Source organism: Papio anubis, chromosome 4 (assembly GCF_008728515.1).
Source record: "Papio anubis isolate 15944 chromosome 4, Panubis1.0, whole genome shotgun sequence".
In the NCBI taxonomy this organism is placed as follows: Eukaryota; Metazoa; Chordata; class Mammalia; order Primates; family Cercopithecidae; genus Papio; species Papio anubis.
The window spans coordinates 135,884,255-135,890,775 of NC_044979.1; the positions used below are offsets into that span (position 1 = coordinate 135,884,255).

General features: G+C 55.5%; 1 long non-coding RNA gene across 1 annotated transcript; it reads right to left on the minus strand.

Moving 5' to 3' along the window:
- Positions 1-213: 213 nt before the first annotated feature.
- Positions 214-2,521, minus strand: LOC103882763. Its single transcript, XR_644702.3, has 3 exons — positions 2,220-2,521; positions 897-1,055; positions 214-580 (listed from the first exon to the last, which is right to left on the minus strand). It is a non-coding gene; the product is annotated as an uncharacterized LOC103882763 (long non-coding RNA).
- Between the last annotated feature and the right edge of the window lie 4,000 nt (positions 2,522-6,521).

The window sequence follows — 6,521 nt, forward strand, 5'->3', positions numbered from 1 at the left end:
GGATTACAGGTGTGAGCCACCACACCTACCCCTGCAGAACTCTTTAGAACCACATAGACTCCAGTTTGAACCCCGCCTCTGCCATCCATATCTACCAGTTATGTGAGTGTTCTCCGTCAGTGGAATGGGGTAAAGAACAGTGTTCCCTTAGGGGTGTGGTAAGCATTCATTGAGATAATGCTTATAAAGGTTTCATGCCAAAGCTACTGAAAGGCAAGTGTGAAATTTGTTGTTTTTATTATTTGGTATTGCCTGATCTCCCACCCAAGCCCACCATAAAGGTGTGATTATGAAATCCACAAGCCAGAGGCCCCCACCACCTTCTTGTCTTTTTCTGCCTCACCCCCACCCATCCCACAGCAACCTTACAAGGCTCTGATGGTGGGATTCCAGGCATCATCAACCAATGGGAAGGGAGGGGGCACTGAGTCACCCCATATTGGCACGTGGCAGCCTCTGGGGGCTGTGGGCAGGGCTGGCCTCGTCTGGTGACTGGGGAGGGAGCTGGCAGAAGGCCGGGGAAGGGGGACAATGGGCCTTTGTCTTTGCCGAGGTTTCTCCGTCCAAGATGCTCCAGCCCCTAGACAAACATGACCTCATTCCTCCTCCAGGCTCCAGGACCCAGGGCAGAGGCAGGCTTGGAGTTGGACGCACCCACCCCATTTCACAGACTGGAAAACCAAGTCGCACAAGGAAAGAAGACAAGAGGACACTGAGGCTCCAGCCCTAGAACCCAGCCAGAAGTCATGCCCTCCTGGGTTGCTGAGCCCAGGGAGGGGACTCACAAGAGGGCCTTCTAGGCAGCAAAGGTCTAGCTATTCCGCAAGCTCCTGGGACAGACAGGTTGCACTTGGATCTGCTACTCACAGCTATGTGGCTCTAAGCAGCTTACTCACCTTCTCTGGGCCCTGGTTTCTGGATCAGAAAGAGATGCAGGCCTGGCAGCCTCTTTCTTGCAAGGTTATGGTGCCCTTGGAGATCGCTGCTAAGAATTCAGACAGGCCTGCTTCAAGCCATAGCACCTGCGCTCACTGCTCTGCCTTTAATGGGGTGATCTTCTGGGGAAGACAGTGGGGATTAAGGCCCATCCCACGCAAGCCTCCAGGGTCCACACACATCCCTCTCTTGCCAGCGGCTCTGCAGTGACAAGGCCTGGTAGGAGTCTGGCATATCTTTCTGGTAGCTTCCTAAGTGACATTCTCCCACACTGGCCCTGCTGGGCTTTCACCCCCTGCCCACAGCAGCCCTCACTTCCTATGCCGATACCCCCTCCCCAGAGGGTCTTCTCCAACCTGGTCTCCATCACCCCAACCATCTGGGGACACCCCTGCACCCGAAACCTCAGCAATTCAAGTTGCAAGATGCCAGCGGGAGGGACTCCCAGCCATTCTCTCAGTCTCATCTCTAAGATGGGATAGTGGGGCTGGGCACAGTGGCTCACAGCTGTAATCTCAACACTTTGGGAGGCCAAGGCAGAAGGATGACTGGAGGCCAGGAGTTCGAAATCAGGCTGGGCAATATAGCCAGACCCCATCTCTACAAAAAAAGTTAAAAAATTAGCCGGGCATGGTGGTATATGGTCCCGGCTACTTGGTAGGCTGAGGCAGGAAGATTACTTGAGTCCAGGAGTTCAAGGCTGCAGTGAGCTATGTTTGCACCACTGTACTCCAGCCTGGGTGACAGAGCAAGACCCTGTCTCTAAAAATAAATAGAAAAAATGGGGCCGAGTGCGGTGGCTCATGCCTGTAATCCCAGCATTTTGGGAGGCTGAGGTGGGTGGATCACCTGAGGTCAGAAGTTCGAGACCAGCCTGCCCAACATGGCAAAACCGCGTCTCTACTAAAAATACAAAAAATTAGCCAGGTGTGGTGGCGGGCACCTGTAATCCCAGCTACTCGGGAGGCTGAGGCAGGAGAATCGCTTGAACCCAGGAGGTGGAGGTTGTAGTGGGCTGAGATTGCGCCATTGCACTCCAGCCTAGGTGACAGAGCAAAACTCCATCTCAAAAAATAAATAAATCAACAAAGAAATAAATAATAAATAAGTAAAATGGGATAATGGTAATTCTTGGGGAGGTGGGAGCATTGGGTGAGAGAGGAGACTCCAGGGACCTGCACAGGACTGGACACAGAGTAGATGCTTATGAAATGACAGGCGTATTAATACCAACTATTCGTCCTTCTCAAAAGTCATTCAGAACAACCTCCCAAGTCATTTACAGAAAGTAAAACCAGAGAGGGTTAGCTCTCAGCTGTCGTCACACAACCTGTCAGTGTCAGAGCACGGTGCAGACCCGGCCCCCAGGTGCTGCCCTGGGGGTTCTCAGGCCGGGCCCTGGTTCTCAGCTCAGGGACCAGGTGAGGGAGGAGGGCGAGTGAGGCTGGAGACCGACCCAGGCTCTGGCCTTTCCCTTGGCCCCGTCTTCCACCGCGGCTGCATTCCCAGTGAGATAAACAAGGGATCAGTGGGAACAAAATGGATGAAGTAACGGGGAAGATATGAGCGGCCGCGCCCAGCCCCCAGCCCGCCCCACCCGCCTGCCCGCCAACAGGGACGGCTTCAGGAGAGGCATGGCCGGCCCCTGAGTCTCAGCCCGTGCCAGGCACTAAGGGTGCTCAGCGCTGGCCAAGCCCTGCCTGATCCCCGGGCTCAGGTGGCAAACCCCCCCTGGTGCCCTTGGACCCTCCCTGGGCCCTGTCCCTACGCCCCACCCTCCCTAAGCTGGGATTATTTCAAATCCCCTCCACCAGACCTTTGGAGGAGACAATTGCACGCTCCCAAGTGCAAATTCAGAGCCCCAGGGCTGTCTGGAGCGGACATAGGATTTGCCACCCTGGCTCAGCTGGCCTGGGGTGCAGCCTGACGCAGCCTGTCCGTGTCTCTGGGGCACCCGCAGTGCCTTGCTGCCTGGGGCCAGCTCCCTGCCATGGTGGAGGGGCTGTGTGTGCCCAAGGCCTCCCCAATCCCGGTGCCAGCTTCCTGCCCCTGCAAATTTCTGCCCATCCAGGCTCTCCAAGGAGCCTGGAACTCAGGAGGGGCGTCTCCAGGGCCAGATGGGAGGCTGGCACTGCTGCCAAAGCCTGGACACCCACCCAGCCGGACACCACCCCGGGTACCTTCCCCTGCTGAGACATAGACAAAGAGCGAGTGTGTTGGCTGGACAGGGCTCCACCCGCCGGCTGTGAGCAGCCAGGACCTGCAGCCTTGGGCCAGGGACCCCAGAGGCTCAACATCCGCCTCTGCTTGCCTCAGAAGGAGGCAAGAAATGAGTTCTCCGCCTGCCAGTAAACATCACTGGAGCGCCCACCGGTGCCCTAAGCTGGGAGCCTGGCACGGACGGGATGTGCGGTGGGCATCCCAGGGCCTGCCTGGCTCACTTCAGCCTCAGTGGCCCTCAGTTAACAGTCCCCAAACTGCCCCAGGCCCTGACCAGGCTAAGAGGAGTCTCTTAGTCTCTCCCCTCTCAGGTTTTTTGCAATCAACAGGGCTGGAATGGTGGAGTCCCAGACCCTGGAATCTGCATTCTGGGACTCCTCGGGTGATATGAAGGCAGGTGTTCTCCGAGCACACCGGAGAGACTCCACTCTGGACGCTTCCCCATTTCCCCGTCCCCTCCCCGGCTTCAGAGGGCCCTGTCCCTACCTGCAGAGGGAGGCTCCTTCATCCCAGCTTCCCCGGTATTCAGGTCCCCACTTTGCCGGCTGACTTTCTGCCCCCCCATGCCCAAGGCATCCTCTGTTATGACCATGGAGACCCACATTGGTTTCCCCAGCACACAACCACCTTCCCTCTTCGCGAGCTGGTTCCTCGGTCGGAAACGCTTGTTTAGTGGTCTCCTTTCTACCCAAAATATTCCCACTCAGCCTCGCAGGCCACCTCCTATGTCGCCTCCAAGAAGCCTTCCTTGATCTCCGCCCAGGCCGTGCGGTCCCTCTGTTCTAACATATCTTCTACTAGCGCTCATCACACCGGAGTAAAATCGCCTCTCCTCTGGCTAGGAGCTTGTCAAGAACTGAGGCCGTGTGTGAACCTCCCACACTAAGCCAGCCAAGGGCTGCTGGCTGAGCAGGACAGGCCACGGGACCAGGCCACCCCCTAAGCTACGACAACACACTTGCCCAGACTCAGACGTCTCAGGGGACGTCACGTGTGGAGTGTGGGGGAAAGGGACTGACATTTGCCGAAGTCCTATGACGTCCTATGTTCTCTTGTCCCCTTTCTTCAAAGGAGAAGACTGAGTCCCAGGGAAAGGAACTGACTCGCCCAGGGTCACTCAGCTCAGAGGTGGTGAGGTTGGCCTGGGAACCCCTGTGATCATTCTTCAAACCTCATTGCTCCCATGCGACCAAAGTCTCCAGCTCACCCCGTCCCCTACCCAGCAGGACACACACTGCATGAAATTAAGAATAATTCTAGGCCGGGTGCGGTGGCTCATGCCTGTAATCCCAGCACTTTGGGATGCCGAGGCGGGCGTATCACCTGAGATCAGGAGTTCGAGACCAGCCTGACCAACATGGAGAAACCTCATCTCTACTAAAAATACAAAATTAGCTGGGCATGGTGGCGCATGCCTGTAATCCCAGCTACTTGGGAGGCCGAGGCAGGAGAATTGCTTGAACCCAGGAGGCAGAGGTTGTGGTGAGCCGAGATGGCGCCATTGCACTCCAGCCTGGGCAACAAGGGTGAAACTCTGTCTCAAAAAAAAAAAAAAAAAAAAAATTCTAGGCCGGGCACAGTGGCTCACGCCTGTCATCCCAGCACTTTGGGAGGCCAAGGTGAGAGGATCGCTTGAGTCCAGGAGTTTGAGACCAGCTTGGGCAATATAGCGAGACCCCACCTCTACGAAAAAAAAAAAATTACAAAAATTAGCCAGGCATGGTGGTGTGCACATGTAGTCTCAGCTACTACGGAGGCTGAGGTGGGAGGATTGCTTGAGCCCAGGAGGTCGAGATGGCAGCGAGCCGAGATTGCACCACTGCACTCCAGCCTGGGTGACACAGTGAGATTCTAGTTAAAAAAAAGAAGAAGAAGATTTCTGAGAACAATGACTTGCCCAGAGCTGAGGTCCAGAGCCAGAGGCCTGACTCTAGAGAGTGAACCGAGAAGCTGAGACATACACGGTCCCTGCGTGTGTGGCGTACAGTGGACGCACGTGGCGAGACTCGTCAGCTCATGAGCGCAGGACCCCTCCCCCTCTGGCCTGGGAGCCATCTGCCCCGGGGGCCACGGGCTCCTGAGGCTGCTCCCCCGAGACTCACCAGGCAGGATTTGGATCGCAGAGTTGACACTAAACACATCCTCCCAGCAGGCGTGGGAGGCACCCCCGAAGAGGCCAGTGCTGTTTTGAACAGAACGGGGATGAGATGACCTCTGACTCCCTGCCAGAAAGCCACTTAGCGGCAGCCGCTGGCGCACCGGAGACATCCAATCAGTCAGCACGGGATGCGTGATGGGCCGGTGTCCAGCCATGGCTGCGAGGGGAGCCACCAGAGGGGAGCCAGATGGGCCCAAGGCCCTAGCTCAGGGGGAGGCGGGGGCTGCGGTGGCCATCTGTAGGGAGCCACTCTCTCTCTCTTTTTTTAAATTTAAATTTAAGAGACAGGGTCTCACTCTGTCATCCAGGCTGGAGTGCAGTGGCGCAATCACAGCTCACTGCAGCCCCAACCTCCTAGGCTCAAGGAGTTTGAGGCTAATCCTCCCACCTCAGCTTCCTGAGTAGCTGGGACTACAGGTGCACTCCACCACACCTGACTAATTAAAAAAAAAAAAAAACAACTTTTTGTAGAAATGGGGTCTTGCTATATCGCCCAGGCTGGTCTTGAACTCCTGATCTCAAGTAATCTCCCGGCCTTGACCTCCCAAAGTGCTGGGATTACAGGTGTGAGCCACCATGCCCTGCCCAAAGTAAAGTTATTTTAAGAATTGTCTGTGTTCACTGTTTACACTTTTCACTTACTACTTTCCTCCTTCATCCCCTCCAACCTGGCTTCTGTCACCCCTATTCCACCGAAACTCCTCAGCTCAAGTTCACCGATGACCTTTCTGTGGATCAATCTTGTGACTCCTTTTCACTCCTTATTTTACTCAAAATTGCTCAGCATTTCATGTTTTTTTTTTCTTTTTGAGACGAAGTCTCACTCTGTCACCCAGGCTGGAGTGCAGTAGCACAATCTCGGCTCACTGCAACCTCCACCTCCCGTGTTCAATCAATTCTCCCATCTCATCCTCCCGAGTAGCTGGGACTACAGTGCATGCCACCACACCTGGCTAATTTTTGTATTTTTAGTAGAGACGGGGTTTTACCATGTTGCCCAGGTTGGTTTCGAACTCCTGACCTCAGGTGATCCACTCGCCTTGGCCTCGCAAAGTGCTGGGATTACAGGCATGAGCCACCATGCCCGGCCATTCACACTAGTTTTTAAATTTTTTTTTTTGAGACGGGGTCTCACTCTGTCGCCAGGCTGGAGTGCAGTGGCGCAATCTTGGCTCACTGCAACCTCCACCTCCCAGGTTCAAGCAAC